At 48.2% G+C, this 16,639-nt stretch overlaps 1 long non-coding RNA gene across 1 annotated transcript in view; it reads left to right on the top strand.

Moving 5' to 3' along the window:
* Window positions 1-2,009: 2,009 nt before the first annotated feature.
* The window catches only part of LOC105470585 (uncharacterized), a 61,274-nt gene continuing 46,644 nt past the window's right edge, over window positions 2,010-16,639 (top strand). Inside the window, exon 1 of the long non-coding RNA XR_980609.3 lies at window positions 2,010-2,235. This is a non-coding gene — a long non-coding RNA (uncharacterized lncRNA). The remainder of the gene's footprint in view (window positions 2,236-16,639) is intronic.

Here is a 16,639-nt window from a genome sequence, read left to right as displayed (position 1 = left end):
CTTGCCAGCTCTTCCCAAAACAGCTTGCCTAGAAATATGGGGGCTGGGAAGAAAAGACTGTGATTGAAGAGCTCCTCGAGGTAACTTAGACTTTGCTCCTTGCCTGTGCTCGGTGGGACCGCGCAGCCCCTCATTACCCCGGGGTTCTCGGCTGCCATTCCCTGAACGCTAGCTCAGGGCCAGGCCGCAAGTGGAGTGCTCTTCCTGCACGTGCTCTCGTAATCTTCACAACCATCCCAGACGGAGGAGGGGATTTTGTGAGCCCATTTGACAGGAGAGAAAGTCAAGACTGAGAGAGCAGATGGCCATGCTTACCCAAGGCCAGACGGGTTGATACCATGTTGATCTGGGCTTCCCAACCAGGTGGTCTAAGCCCAGGGCCAGAATTCTTAGCCTTTCATAATGTAAGGGTGCTTGGAGATGAGCCCCCAGTTGGGCACACTTCAACTGTGGTTACTGTCATTTTTGTCAGTGGTGACTGGCCCCTGTGATGGCACACTCCAGTCAGCTGGCCTTTGTACAGTTTTGTCTACCCTACTCCCCACCCCCACGAAGAGCCACCAGGAACCCCTTAGTCCTGGAGAAGGCACTGCCTCCTCTACCAGGGGTTCCTGAAGCCCCTTGGTCCCCTTTGTCAGGCCCGCTGGGCACAACTCGAGCCTGGGGCCACTGAGCACTCCCTAGCTTCTCCCCAAGTCCTGCTGCAGGACGAAGCCCCGACCCTGCACAGGTCAGGATTCCGTGAGCACGAAGAACCTCAGCATCCTTGGTCTGAGTGACCGGGCCTGTCCCGTACCACGGGGGGCTCAGTGGGTCTGGGATCCTCCTGTATCTTCTTGGAGGCCCCGGTCCCACTGGGCCCAGCACAAAGGGCAGCTCTGGGTACCTACAGGCCAGGCTCCGACTGGCGCAGAGCGTACAGGGGCGCTCACATGGTGGGGTGACGCGACTCCCTTCCGCAGGGCCCAGGAAGCGCCTGGAGGCGCGCAGGTGCCGGCCAGGTGAGACTGGAGAAGGGCGCGCAGGGCGCAGCACAGCGGCCGCGTGCGCCTGCCCAGGGCCGTAGTTCCCAAGGGCCCTTAGGGGACATCAGACGGCGAGCTCCCTCCCTTCCGACCTCAGCCAGTTTGCCGGATGGGGGAGGGTGGCACCTACCTCCGAAAAGCACCAGGACGCAAACGTAGGGGAGCATGGCTTCGAGCATCCCGGCGGGGCTAGCAGGACAGCCCGCTGGGCACCCTCAAGGTGCGCAAGGGGAGGCGTGGGCGCTGGGCTCTCGGACGGCAGCGGGCGCCGGCGTCCAGGCTGGGGTCCTGAGAAGAAGTTGCAAGGGTCCTGCGCCCCCCTCGGCGCTCACACGCGCTCAGCCTCCCCGGCTGTTGATAGTTGTAAGCGGAGCTGCTCACTCATAGGTCCAACTCTCCAGAAGAGGTGGAGACAGCCCCCGGCGAGGCTCGTACACCCGCGCAGGGCGCACAGCCCCTGGTGCAGCTCTTTCCACCATTCAGACCCCCAGCACTCCCCCAGATGTCTGTCCCCTGGCAGTTGCCTGTCTTCGCAGTGGGCAAGGAGGCCTTCCCCAAACTCTGGTCCCGGCCAAGCCAGAGCGATGCGCTCCTTGCGTCAAAGCGCACCCCTAGCCAGGCCATTCCCTGGAAGGTCAAGCGAGGCGGGGGGTTCCCCTTAGCCCCTCAAGCCCTGGGACCCCTGAAGTTTCTATTCACGTCTTTCAGATACTCCTGGAAAAGTCGCGTCAACTTGGATCCCAGCAAACCCAGAAGCTCAGTGAAAGTGGCCAACCCGGTCGCTTAGAAGCCAGCCACGGCCTCTGTCTGTAAATGAGGCCCTCAACCCCTCCCCACCACACCCAAACGCATCCAGGCGAAGTGTGGAGCCGACCAGGCGGGTTTTCCTCCTCCTCCCAACTCCTCCTCCTGCTCCCCCCCCCACTCCCCAAATCTCATCTGAGTGAGTCAGCTGAGGGTGGCAGCTCAGAGGCAAGGCAGCCGTGAGGCGGAGGACAGGCTGGGGGACCCCAATGGGTCCACTCCGGCCCCCACCCCAGGCACTGGGACTCTGGCGGCACCCTGGATGGCAGGCAAGCCTTGAAGTTAAGTGCACGCGCCTTGGAAAGGAGGACAGGGAGAGTTATGGGATTTATGAATGAAGAAGAGAAAGAGAATCACTCGGATGGGAAAAGTTAACTGGATTGTTCCCACCTGCATGGATCACCGGGTAACAGAAGTGGGACCGAGGGGGCGAGGCTGCGGGCTGGGGATGTGCGGGTTTCCTTGCATTGCCATAAACCCAGAGACGGAGAGGAAGAGATGGAAAGAAAAAGGAAAAAGGGAAAGAAAGTAAGAGGAGAGAGAGGGGAAAAGAGAGGATGAAGAGAGACAGAGAAGAGAGACCTGAGAGAGGGAGAGAAAGAAAGAGACGGAAAGAGAATTGGAAGTGGGGAAAGGGGAAAAAGGCAGAGAGAGTAAGGGGAGGGAAGAGAGAGGGAAAAGGAAGGAGGGAGTGAAATCAAGAGAAGTAAAAAGAGAACCAGGAAGGGGGGGGAGAGAGAGAGATTGAGACAGAGAAACAGAGGGAAGAGAAGAGAGAATAGACAAGAGAGAAGAGAGAAGACAGAGATGTGGCCTCCTTGGGGAAAGGTTTGGAGAACTGGGTCAGGCCCGTTTCCCGGGGCTCACCAGTGAGCAGTCCACCTGCCCCTCTGAAGCATTTGAGAGACTCATATGTCCCACTTTTGTGAGCTGATCATCCCACAGAGGACCAGGGGACACCACCTCACCTTTTGATTTCTTACCAGAAACTTGGGTGAGGCTTCCAGGAGCTACAAGAGCCCTTCAGTCCACCCAGGGACCGCGGGCCCACGAGCTTCCTTAGCTTTCCTCCTCTCCAGAGGCAACAGGGAATAGGAAAAAGTCTAGAACAAGGCCACAGCACAACCTTATGCAAATGGAAATGTGAGGAAAACGATCAATTTGCTTCCTGAAAATGACATTTTTTTTTCTGGTTTCTATGAGACGCGAGGTGGCCTTTCTGAAACCGAAATCGGTATGAGCTTTCCCTGGCAGACAATGGCTACAGGCCACATGTTAAATTCTTATGAAAGGGATAACTTTGTGGGCAAGAGGAGAATTGTGCAGGGTGATTATTTATAATTGCATAATTGTGATTATTTGTTCAATTATCTGTCTTTCAATGTACAAAATTTACAATTATGGGTAGTTTAAAAACTGCATGCTAACGCCGGGTGCCGTGGCACACACCTGTAATCCCAGCACTTTGGGAGAGCCAGGCGGGTGCATCACGTGAGGTCAGAAGTTCAAGACCAGCCTGGCCAACATGGTGAAACCCCCCCTCTACTAAAAATACAAAAATTAGCTGGGCGTGGTGGCAGGCGTCTGTAATCCTAGCTACTCCAGAGGCTGAGGCAGGAGAATCACTTGAATCTGGGAGGTGGAGGTTGCAGTGAGCCAAGATTGTGCCATTGTACTCCAGCCTGGATGACAAGAGTGAAACTCCATATCAAAAAAAAAAAAAAAAAAAAAAAAAAAAATTAAAACTACATGCTATTCTGGCCATAATCATTTGAGACTTCAGTCTCTGGGCTTTCTGGATGTGGGTGTTTCAAAGTCCCAGATGGCTGATGGGGGTTCAAGCATAGCGGCTTTTCGCGGGGAGGATGGGTGTTGCACTGATGTCCTACGAAGGGTCATAATTCAGTATTTTCAGAACTTATTGTACTGCTATTAGAGGTACGAACTTTTCCACAAAGTGTGGTGCTTATGCATTAATAGTTGTATTGGCTTATTTATAAATGAGAGGATTTGCTGATAATTATTGAGACTGTGGCATGGGCCGGGCGCTAGCTGGGTTGAGTACTTTGTATGCATGTACTTTATATCTGAGCAAATTGACAAGAAGTAGGAATTATGGTCAGGCCATTTTACAAACTGGGGCAACTGAGTTCAGAGGATTTGGGCCACTGTCCTGAGGCCAGGCAGCTGGAAGGTGGCAGAACCCCCAGGTCCCTGCTTCCGACCACCGTGCTGTGTCTCCAGAACACGTTCTGTCTCACTGGGTTGTCTACTCCTTTCTGAATCTGAGGACCCCAAAAGAAAAGGCCTGTTTTAAAATAACAGCTTCTCTTCAAAGAGGTGTGTGAATAATGGGGGAAACATAACTCCAAAGTACTTTTTGTATCCAGCCTGGGCAACACGGCAGAACACTATCTCTACAAAAAAATACAAAAATTCTCCAGGTGTAGTGGCACAGGCCTGTAGTCTCAGCTACTAGGGAGGCTGAGGTGGGAGGATCTCTTGAGCCTGGGTGGTCGAGGCTGCAGTGACCTATGATTGTGCCACTGCACTCCAGCCTGGGCGACAGTGCAAGACCTTGTCACACACACACACAAAAAGTGCTTTTTCTAGATCCTAGCTAAACCCCAACTGTTGAGGCTGAGAGTTACAGGTGGGCCCTGCACCTGCTGCGTTCTCACCCTTGCAATGGGGCAACACTTGGGAGGATGTGGGCAGCTGTAAAGGGCACTGGAGGCTGACGGGTCCAGCGCTCCTCACTTTCCAGGTGAGGAAACAGAAGCACAATGCAGGTGAGCTGCCCCTGTCGAGGTAACACAGATTTCACCCCACAAATAGAAAAAAGCAAAGAAAGTGGACAAATACTGTTTGAACAAGGCTCTCCTCAACTCACAAGGAGATCAAACAAGAGCAAAAGAAGGAACCGAAGCTAAAACTCATTTGTTGTCTTCAAACATAAATTTATTTTTAATCAAAAAAAGGAAAAAGTTATGTTGTCCAGATCTTGCATTTTGCTCAAGGAAGGGTGATATACGCTTGGTTCCTGACCTCTTTCTTACCAAATAATCACTTGAGAACTTTTGAAATGGTAGCAATCATAAAGCTGTTTTGGGGAGAAGCCCCAGCTCTGTGTTGGCCATGAGTCACATCTGTGGGCATTACTGCATCTTGGCCTCTGTAGCTGGGCTTTTCTGGGCCGTTAACTGCAGGGGCCCTCCCTAGGAGGTCAGAGCTGCTGGGGCTGAGGTTTTGGGAGGATTCAGGGGATCTTGCTGGGTGTGAGGGAAGCGTCCTTGAGTCAGATGTCCATGAGTGAGAGCCAGCCTTCTTGCTCCATGTTTATCTCCCACACCACCTCTTCCCCCAGAACCAAAGTCCGGAAGGAATCAGGAGGAAAGTATTGCAGAGCAGGGCCTCTATTCCTTCCCTCTCCCCTCCAAATGCCTACCTCTTCATCCTTGTCCCTGTTAAAACACCATGGGATGATAAGATCACCCCACAAAATCATGCGATAAAATGGTCTGGTTCCTCTGCTTGTTATCAGGGGTATCTGATCAAAGAAATGGTGCCCAGGCCTGGTTATCTAATAACCAAATAAGCATCCAGGCAGCCTCCTGGGCCAAGAAAGGTAGGTTGGGGCAGCTCTGGATGAAGCAGGGGACAGGCCGGGGTGGGCTGGGCCCCTCTTGGTGACCATTTCTGCCTCCAGAGTGAGCATGCTGGCTTGGCCCAAGTCGACCAGATCCTTACAACAACCTGCATATTACAGACGAAGAAACTGAGGCAGGAAAACCAAGTCCCTGTCCTTCAGAAGTGCCTGGTGTGCCCCTGAGCCTAGCACATGCCTTGTGCATAGTAGGGGCTCACTACATGTTTGCTGAGTGAATGAATGAGAGAACAAATGAACTGTCACAGAATGAGCACTGGGTTTATCAGAAGACCTGAATTCAAATCTTAATGCTACCACTTAGCCACTCACCACGGCCCAGTGCTAGGAGGAGGCAAACTGGTTCCCAGGGCTCACCATGTAACAGGCACTCACTCTCGGGTGGGCACAGGTGCAGATAGCCCCTCCAGGAGAATGCCTTCTCATAGTTTGAGCCCTGGGTGCCTCACCGCAGTCCCGGCCCTGCAATTCCCTCTGCATCTGTTTCTTCCTCTGTAAAATAGAATGAAGCTGTGCCCCACCTGTAGGAATTAGAAGACCATGTCCAGGAATTGAGCATTGGGTGTAGGGTCCAGTCTTCTCAGGCCCTGAAACCCCATGGTGAGAAGTTGAAGGTCACACAGCTGGTACGCAATGGAGCCTGGATGGAAACCTGGTCTGGGCTGGAAAGACTGGCTCCTCAGACTGAACCTAAACTACCTAGGTCCTGAATGGCATCTTGTTCACCTGCCTCTGGGAAGGCAGGTTGTGGAAATGCAACCTGAGGGCTGTCTGGGAACTCACCCACCAGCCCTCAAACCTGTATAGGTCTTCTTGCTGTATCTGGCTATTGTGTGTATGGTAGGGGCTGGGGGAGGATGGCGTTGGAGGGCTTAACCTAACACCTGGCACATAAATGTTTAGTGAATATGTTTTGAATGAATGTATGAATTCAGTAGATGAATGGATGGGTGATTGGCTAGGTGGATAGATGTGTAAGTGGGTGAGTGGATGGGTGGATGGGTTAATGGGTGGATGGGTGGGTGGGTGGGGGAATGGATGGATGAATCGGTGAATAAATGGATAGATGGATGGAGGGTGAGATGGATGGATGGATGGATGAATAGATGAATGGGTGGATGGATGCATGGATGGGTGGGTGGATGAGTGGATGGGTGGTAAGTGGGTGAATGGGTTAATGGGTGGATGAATGGGGGGTGGATGGATAGACGGATGCATGGGTGACTGGGTTGGTGGATGGATAGATGGATGGATGATTGAGTGGGTGAATGGAAGGGGAGGAGGATGGGTAGGTGGATGGGGGTGAGATGGATGGGTGGATGGATGGATGGATGAGTGGATGAGTGGGTGGATGGGTGGATGAATGGGTGGATGGGTCAGTGGGTGGATGGTTTGGTGGCTTAATGGGTGGATGAGTGGGTGGGTAATTGGATAGATGGATGAATGGGTGGGTAGGTGGGTGAGTTAATGGGTGGATGGGTGCATGAGTGGGTGAGTAAATGGGTGGGTGGGTGGATGGGTGGGGAGATGGGTGGATGAGTGAGTGGGTAGGTGGGTGGATAGGTGGGTGGGTTAATGAGTGAGTGAATGGATAGGTGGATGAGGGAGTGAGTGAGTGAGTGGTTGGGTGGATGGTTGGGTGGGTGGTTGGATAGGTGAATGGGTGAGTGGATGGATAGATGATGGATGGGTAGGTGGGTGGGCTAATGGGTGGGTGTGTGAGTGGATGAGTGTATGGGTGGGTGGATAGGTGGGTGTGTGGATAGATGGGAGGGTGGATAGGTTGGTGGGTGGATAGGTGGGAGGGTTGATAGGTGGGTGGGTGAATAGGCGGGTGGGTGGGTAGATGGGTAGGTGAATGGGTGAGTGGATGGATAGGTGATGGATGGGTAGGTGGGTGGGCTAATGAGTGGATGGGTGTGTGAAAGGGTGAGTGGATGGGCGGGTGGGTGGATGGGTGGGTGGGTGGATGACTAACACTCCATTTGCCGTAATTGTTGCTCTGGGTGGTGCTCACACCGAATGGTTTGTTAATTTTTTAGTAACAATTCATTAATGTGTTAACTCAAGCTGTGGAGACACATCTTAATCCCTGCACTTAAGGGGTGCTTTCTCACAAAGGCGGGGCCTTGTGTTCTTCCTGTGAACAGCCACAGCACCAGCGTGACAGGCAGGTGCTGTTGAGCGAAGAGCAAATGCCTGCTCTTATGTGGCCAGCCTTGTTTGCCTGGGAGGTTAGGGGATTTGTTTTTCTTAAATTTCTGGGTCCCCAGCCCAGCTCAAACCGTTCGCTGATGCCGGGGTCACTCATGGCAGGCTGTGGAATGGCGGCTGAGCAGCTGGGTCTGGCACCAATAGCTTCATCAACATGACACCCAGACAGTCAGGTCCCTCTGGTCGTGGAGCTGACCGTTTGATGCTATGTAGACCCACCAGGGCTTGCAGGCAGTCTGTAGAAAGAATGGGTTGCCTTGGTTCATTCTACTTGGGAGGCAAGAAAATTCAGCCTGAGCGAGGGCTTCTGTTGATGCAGGATGGAGGAGAGGTTGCCCGCTCATGGTGGAAGGAAGGCTTTGGGCGTCTAATGGGGCTCATGTCTTGGTGCTGCCCTTCATGAGGTACATGACTTTGGGCCTTTGGGCACAGCCTTCTGAGCCTTGTGTTGCTCAACTGCAAAGGGAGAATCCTCAGGTTTGGGGAAAATGTAATGAGATGACACAAGTAAAGCCCTCAGTGTGGGGCCTGGTGGGCTGCAGGTCTTTGGTAAGAGGGCAGATGTGACCATTATTTCAGAGGGGACTGGGTGGGTTTATGGATGAGTGGCTCACATCACCCAAGACCCCATGTTGGGCTCAGCACTGCAGGATGTTGGAGCTGGGAGGCCTCTGCAGACCAGGTCCACTCATTTTCAAATGACCTCTTGGGAGCCACCTGGAGAGGAGAGGACAGGGAAGGGGGGCAGAGAGGCTGGTCTCTGAGCCTCCTCCTCCCCAGTGTCATCTCAGGGTCACCATAGTGCTCTTCATGGGGTGGGAAGTGGTGGCCTCTAAGTGGCCATCAAATGTGAAGACTGCAAAGAGGGATCCATGGCTGTTGGAGCAAGGAGATACGCGATGGCACAGAGAGATCCGGAAAGCACATCATCTCTTGAGCAGAAGAGCACATTTATATAAACCCAGAACACAAACCTGCACGCAAGTGTTGCTTGCATTTCACGTGTGTGTATCTAAGGCAATCCATTAGACATACTCCAGGGGATGTCTTTCAGGAGGAGGAAGGAAGGAAACGTGTGTGGAGATGGGAGTGGGGGCAAAGGGAAAAATGTATACAGTAAGAAAATAAGACAGATGAGGGGCCCAACATAGACCAAGGTTGTTAGCATGCCATGAACTCAGTAATGTTAAATGCAACTTCCTGTGTCTGCGATCCAAAAAGTATGGTAAGCAAAAGAGACTATGGAGAGACTGAGGCACAGCAAGGGGCAGAGGGATGGCCAGAATGGTGGTCGGGTGTCACCCAGACACTCAGGTCCCTCTGGCCGTGACACTGACAGTCTGGAGTGATGTAGATCCACCAGGGCTTGCCGAAGAGCATGGTTCGGTCCCCATCCTCTGATGTCTGCTCGTGTGTGCAGAAGAGCTGCTTGGAGCAGGGTCTCACCTTTCTGTACCCATTGGCCCCCCACTCCCATCCACCAGCTGGGTCGCAAGAAAAGGCAAAAGCTATTGTGACAGATTCCTTGTTTTGAGAGGCTTTCGTCGAAGGGGGGAGAAAAGAAAAGTTAGGGAACATGTGTGGCTTCAAATTATGTCAGTTATAAAGTTTATTGTTAGCCCGCATTATAAAAATCAATATATGCTCCTCATATAGGATTTTAAAAGCACTGAGTTTATTATTTCTCTCTCATTGTAAAATTAACAGTGTTCCTAATATGCTACTTGGAAAATACAAAGTGGAAAGAAGAAAAATGAAAGTTACGTATAGTCCTTCAGCCCAGGGACAACCCCGGCTAACGCTGGGATGGATGAATTTTATATATACATATAAATATTCTCATCTATGGTCAAATTTAATAATGTGAATGCCTTGATAAACCACTAATTCCTTAATTTCATCTTTTGGGTTAATTTCCTAGTCTTTAAGGAACTGTTAGACGCAAGGCTATGGGTAGTGGGTGGGCAAGGGACATGAAAAAAGAAATCTTATTTTTTGGCCAAAATATCCTGCATGTTGGATTTGCCTTTGTTTTGTTTTGCTTTGAGCCTTCCGCCTTAGGCAGCTGTTTGTACACTTTCCTCTGCTTTGGATTTCAGTCTGGAAGCAGCACATTGATTTTAAACAGAAATACCTTAAAAGGATGGTGTTTGGGGGTTTAAAATCCCCCCACCATCAGCTTGCAAGTGGTTGGTTCTGTTCTGGCTGGCACGTTATGCCAAGAAGAGGGCTGGTATGTCACCCAGGGAGCAGGTTAGCTAAATTCAAGATGAACAGACGGCACTCTCTGTTTCTCTTCTGGCCATCTGCCTAGTTTGGGGGGTCTTGGGGAATTGGAGAAGCAATATTTGGGGGTGGGGGATCTTACAAGTGCTCACAGCACAACCCAAGCCTAAGACCTTATTTTTCCCTTCCTTCCCTCTTCTTTTTTTTCAGTTTACAATTAACACTCAGGGTTTAGTCTCCACCCCTCTCTCTTGAAATGGAATTTTTATCTCTTGATTCATGCTACAAGATAAAATCCCTGTTTATCCAGTTGCATGAATAATTGATAAGCTCTTTCCAACTTGCCAGAAGCAACTTAGCCGTCTCGCCTTGCGGCCTGGAACCCCTGGCAATTTCCGGAGCACCGGCAAGAGACTTTTGCACAGTTTCTGCTTGGAGTCTACCGACTCTCTGTCTCAGAGGTGGGGGTTTATCTCTTGATCCTGATTCGTGAGTTACAGATGAGGCACTGAAGTTTCCAGCAATGGGGGCGTGGGGCCGGGGGAGGGAGGGAGGTGCACATCAGAGTCCACTTAGATTTTGTGAACTCTTGTCTGTGACAGGTGCGGACCCGGATTCCACTGGGAGCACCCCCCACACTCCCCATCCAGGGCTGGCTGTTTCAGAGTTCACAGCATTCATTGACTCTAATCTGTTCCCTGATAGTTTAAAGCAGGCCCAAGATATGAAAGCATTTTCCTTCCTGCATATTTAATGGACTTAATGAGATAACAATGAGAATCTGTGTTTAGGCTCTGTAGCGCATTTGGCTTTCCAGCATGTTTATATGATAAAAGGCAGTGGGCTGTTATTTATGTGCTTAGCTGGGGTTTATTCTTTTTAAACAGGTCTGGACAGCTACTTGTTATATTTGGCTCATGCTAGCTTAAAAAAGGAATTTATGGACCTTACTGCAGAACGTCCCAATTCTTCAGGCCAAGGTAAACGCAAGTTGGGGTGGTAGTGAAGTTGCAAACTGCCCCCAAGAAAAAAAGTTAACAAGATATTGTTCCTTCCACCCCTGGCCTCCCCTTGGTTCCCTGACCCCAAAAGCCTTCCCACCAGGCTTCAGGGTGACAAATGCTTGGATTTGATGGGGCTGAGATTCGCTTGTGCCTTTGTTGATGGCAGGGCACTTTTATTGAAACTTGTTGAAAGGAGCTAGCTTCGAAGGCTCCTCCAAGACTCTATACCATACGGGGAAGCAGGGCTTTGATTCAAGTACTCACATCTATCAACCACGGGCATTCATTGAGTTTTCTCTTTCATTTGGGGAAGGAAGGGAGAAAATGAATCAGAGGCTGATTTTTTTTTTTTCCCTGGGCTGTTTTCCCCAAGCTCCAGGAAATTAAGAAACACGCCATTAGTTTTAGCAAACAATTTGAACAAAGTAAAACCAGATCTCCCACCAACGTCCAAGGACCACGAGGGGTCTGAGTGCCCCTGGCGCTGTTTGTGGACTCTGCGGGTCGTGGAGGAGCCACGAAATGGGAAGAGAGCTGTGGGTGATACAGGATGGTGTGCGTGACAGTCCCTCCGTGTCTTCTTTGCTACCATATTTATCGTAGCTTAGATGTTTGTGGCCTGGTGGCGCCAAAGAAAGGTGAACAGAAAGGGTTTTTGGGGCACCATGGCCCAGACCTTAGCCTGAACGTTGTGGGAAGCCAGTGGGTGTCTACATGCGTTGGTGAAGACCAGTGGGCTTCTCCTTGGAAGCTGGTCTCCAAGATGGCTCTGGATGGCTCACTCCTGCATCTCGCCAAATCCACAGGGTCCAGCTGTGTCTCCAGGGCTGCGTGGCTTATTGAAAAAGAGAGTGTATGGTGGATTTCAATATCCATATTCTACAAAAAATGTAAAAGGGGCAGGGGACGGGAACAAAGAAACCAGTGCTGGTGATCCTGTCCCCACAGTAAGGTCTGCGCTAGTGTGGACATGGGACAGGTGCCAGCTCACCATTGTGTATGTGATTTTGATGTTTGTATGTTTGTTGTACCACATGAACCAGTCTTGGATGGCTGTTCTGAGTAAATGGGATGATGTGGGTAAAGCCCCCAAGACCAGAGCTTGCCACAGGGCCATGCTGGATAATGCTGACTCGTGGTGATGAGGGGAAGGAGGAGGCAGGATCCGATGGGTGAGGAGTCCAGGCTCCAGTGCAGCTAAATCACCGTCCACCAGTGTGATCTCAGCAAGCCTCTCTCCATCTGTACCTAGATGGTTCACCCATTAAACACTCCAGGCACATTGAAGGGAGATGAACAGTGTCCAGCATGGTTCTCAGCTGTGAGAAGCCATACACTTTCCTTTTCAACCCTACAACGTTCTGTAGCCTGGGGTGCAGGTTTCTTTCCTCTTTTTTTTTTTTTTTACTTATTACGAGGTAAAATACAGTCTTATTACAGAAAACTAGAAACCAGAAAAGCCCATCACACAGTCATTCACTCAACAAATGCCTATTGGGAGGGGTGGGGGATGAGCCCCTGGTGGAAATGGGGTGAAGCCGTGGACTTTCTCTGGGTGTGATGAGGGTTGACGGAGGGCTTTGAGCATCCTCAAAATTCAGAAATCTGTTCTCAGTCATCGGCAACTGTACCAGGAGAGGCAGAACTTCCGAAGTTTTCTGACTCCAAAAGCCAGTGAAAGTGCAGATTTCCTGAGAAGGAGTGAAACTTAGGGCCCTGCCAGGCAGTGATGCTTTCTCAACTTTGGGGGCAGTAAAATGTACAGACTCCAGGGAAGGAAACCAGGAAGGAGGCTGCAAAGTGTGCCTCCTCTGGGAAGAGGTCAGGGAAGCCCAGCAAAAAGCTGTTGGGGACCCAGCCAGGCTGCCTCCCTTGATGGCCCAGCCTGAGGTGTGGTGTTTCCCACCAGAGATGGCAGAAATGATTTCAGGTGCTATGTAGATAAGCCACGAACTATCATTGAATCTTTTCTTGGTTGTATTGTTAAAGAAAAAGTCTCTGTTGGGAGATGGTGTATCTTCAACACCACTTAACACTTGTCAAGCTCTCCTTTACTGAGGTAAAGCAGTCCTCAGGCTCAGAGCTTGTGACCAGGGAGCAGTATCTAGCCAAAATTTTATTTCGATGCTTTGTTTTCATTGTCTTTAAAACAAAAGATGGTCATCTTCCATTTGCCATGAAAGATACTGCTTCCCATTTCTGTTTTTTACCCATTTTTCATTAAGGTATAATTTGCATGCAGTAAAGTCTAGTCTTTTTAGTGTACAGTTCTGTGGAATTTCGATAAATGTATCCAGTGTGCAACCATCACATCAAGATATAGAAGGGTTCCTTCACCCCTAAATCCTTCCTTGGGGATGATAATCTCTCTTCACCCTCAGTCCTTCTCAACCAATAGAATAGTTCTATTCAATTTCATTAATGTCTACTCTTATCTTCATTATTTCCTTTCTTTTGTTTATGATTGTTTCATCTTCACTAAAAGCTTATTATTATTTATGTCTCTTTAAAAATTTTTAGTTGTTGACCCAAGTTTTATAACATGCATCTTTAATAAAAAATTCTAACCTCAAATAATATACTACTTTATATCTAGTCTAAGAAACTTACAAAATATGTTAATTATTCTTTTCTCCAACACTTTTGTGTCATTGGTGTCATATATTAACATTTAATTTTTATGTATGCTATGAGTACACAACAGCTTGTTACTACTTTTGTTTTTGCTACTACTTTTTTGAAAGTCAGTTATCTTTCAGATTAGGAGTTGACAGCCGGGCGCGGTGGCTCACGCCTGTAATCCCAGCACTTTGGGAGGCCGAGGCGGGCGGATCACAAGGTCAGGAGATCGAGACCACGGTGAAACCCCATTTCTACTAAAAATACAAAAAATTAGCCGGGCGCGGTGGCGGGCGCCTGTAGTCCCAGCTACTCAGGAGGCTGAGGCAGGAGAATGGCGTGAACCCGGGAGGCGGAGCTTGCAGTGAGCTGAGATTGCGCCACTGCACTCCAGCCTGGGCGACAGAGCGAGACTCTGTCTCAAAAAAAAAAAAAAAAAAAAAAAAAACAGATTAGGAGTTGACAAATTTTTTCTGTAAAGGGTCAAATAGTGAATATTTTAGGTCTTGTAGTCCACAAATTCTGGACTCTGTCATAGTGTAAAAGCAGTCATAGACAATACATACATGAACTTGTGTGGCTTTGGTCCAGGAAAAATCTTTATTTACAAAAACAGACCGTGGGCTAGATTTGGCCCACAGGCTGGGATACATTTTGGGTTAATAGTTGTTGTTGTTGTTGTTGTAGTTTTAGCACTTGTATTGTCTTGTGGCTTTCCTGACATCTCAGGGGAAGTCTGATGTAATTCTTATTATTGTTCCTCTGTATGTAGTATTTTTCTCTGCCTACATTTATGATTTTCTCTTTATCTTTAGTGTTCAGCAGTTTGAATAAGCTATTTCTAAGTATTTGTTTTTGCTTAATTTATCCTGGTTGGTGTACTCTGAACTTTTTGGATCTGTGGTTTGGTGTCTGTCATTAGTTTTGAAAAATGCTTTTTGTATAATTTCAACTATTTTAATGTATTAATGTATATTTTTTGTATTTTAATGTATTAATATTGGTTCCATGGCCCATAAAATGGTTTGCTTTGGTTAATGTTTCTTGCGTACTTGGATGGAGTGTTTTATAAATGTCAATTAGATAACTATTTCTTCAAATATTTTTTTCTGCCTCATTCTGTCTTCTCATTCTGGAATTCCAATTACCATTCTGCTAGACCATTTGTTATTGCCTCACAATTCTTGGATACCCTGCTTATTTTTAAAACTCCTTTTCCTCTTTGAGCTTGAATAATTTCTATTGACCTATGCTTAAATTAGTTGATTCTTTTCTTACCTGTGTTAAATTTACTAATGAGCCTATCAAAATCATTATTTTTATGAGTGTAATTTTTATTTCAAGAATTTCCATTTGATTTTTTTTCTTATAGTTTCATTCCTCTGCTGAACTTACCTATGTGATAATTCATGGTGTTCTCATTTCCGCTAGTCTATAACATTTTGATCAGTTATTTAAAATTCCTATCTAATAATTCCATCATCTGTATCATAGCTGTGTCTAATTCTGTTGATTTTTTTGTCTCTTGACAGTGTGTTGTTTTTTTCTCTCACTTCTTTGAATGCCTCACATTTTTTTAATTGAAAGCCAGACATCTTACGTAGGACAATATATACTGAGGTTTTAACATCTGGGAATGGAGCATGTCTTTATTTCTCCTAGGACTTCAGTATAGGCAGTTGAGTTGGTCTATTTAGGAATTCAGCTATGTTAGATTTCATTGTTGGCTATAGTTGCTCCCAGTGTGCTGCCAGCTTCAAAGTCCTTTTGTGTTAGTTTGAGTTTAAGTTGGGGGTTGGTTTGCCAGAGGATTTTTTTCAACATCTGCTCCACCCTCAGCTTTTAGTCTTCCTTTGTGCTTTGCCATAGATTGAGTCTCTCTCCTGTCTCTTGTCCCTCTCCCAGGAACAGACCACAGTTACCTGCTACTCCATATCTGTTTGCCTGGTAGTGGAGGTTGGGGAATATCCTCTGTTGTGCTTACTGTGTCTCAGTCTTAGCCAGGCACTTTGTGGTTCTGTCTATCTCCCAGCTATTGGTCTGGGCTTAGGATGCATTCCTGCCCACCCTACTATACACCAGGAATAGTGTGAGGATGGGGGTTGCTGTTGTTGTAATTTCCCATTTTCATTAGTGCCCTCATGGCAGCAGGTTTCATTGCCCTTCCCCTAGACGTTTTAGGGAAATCCAGGTGAGGATTTGTGCTTTTTCTGCAGTGGTTTCTGTCCCCCTCCCCCAGTTCTATGCTGCAAGGGATGCTTTCTCAGTATTCTCATCTTGCCCTTTCCTATCTTTTTTGTGAGCACCCAGTTCAGCTGTGGAAACAAGCCTGCATATAGAGCGAATTCTTCTTATGTCTGTGGCTCTCAGAAGTGCCGTATAGTCTCAGCAGCCCATGCTCAGCCTTTAGCAATTTGTTAAATATTCTAGCTATTTTTTTTTCCTACCAGCGTCTGATGGCATCTACTCCAGGTAAGCAAGTTTTCTAGTCCTGGCTGTCCTTAGAGGTACCTATCTTTCCTTACATTTCAGGTTAGCTGGTTGCCTTGCAACCTCAGAGCTCTGCTGGATTAAAGAAAAGTTGCAAAATTTCGAATTATCTGGCTTGGTTTTCTGTTGGAGTAGTAAGAATGGGAGTGATGGTCTTTCCAGCATTCTACATCTGAAGCAGTTCAACTTCTTTTAAAAATAAACTTTCTGCAGTAAAAATAATGTGTCCTTTAATATATTAATGATATGAAGCAAAAAAAGCAAATACTAGGAAGCAAAGTCAATCATACAAAGCACATACAACAGGGCTTTGGAGTCAGCATTCTGTCTCATATTTTCTGTGTGACTTTGAAGAAGGTACTGGACCTTGAGCATCAGTTTCTGTTTTCTTGTCTATACAGTGGAGATCGAATGTTATCCAAAGAATTAAAAGAGCTAGTATAGAAAAAGTGCTTGGCTGATGTTAAGTGCGCCACTAAATTGATAAAATTAACAGATGTTATTACTTTACGTGGATTTAAAGACCCTCTCTGCAGTGTGGAAGACAGTCCTAGATGCAGTTGGGAAATGAGGTGATTCTTCTCTGTGTG

This window comes from Macaca nemestrina, chromosome 15 (assembly GCF_043159975.1).
Source record: "Macaca nemestrina isolate mMacNem1 chromosome 15, mMacNem.hap1, whole genome shotgun sequence".
NCBI lineage: Eukaryota > Metazoa > Chordata > Mammalia > Primates > Cercopithecidae > Macaca > Macaca nemestrina.
The sequence above is the reverse complement of the archived record's forward strand: the minus strand, read 5'-3'. Positions and strand labels throughout refer to the sequence as shown.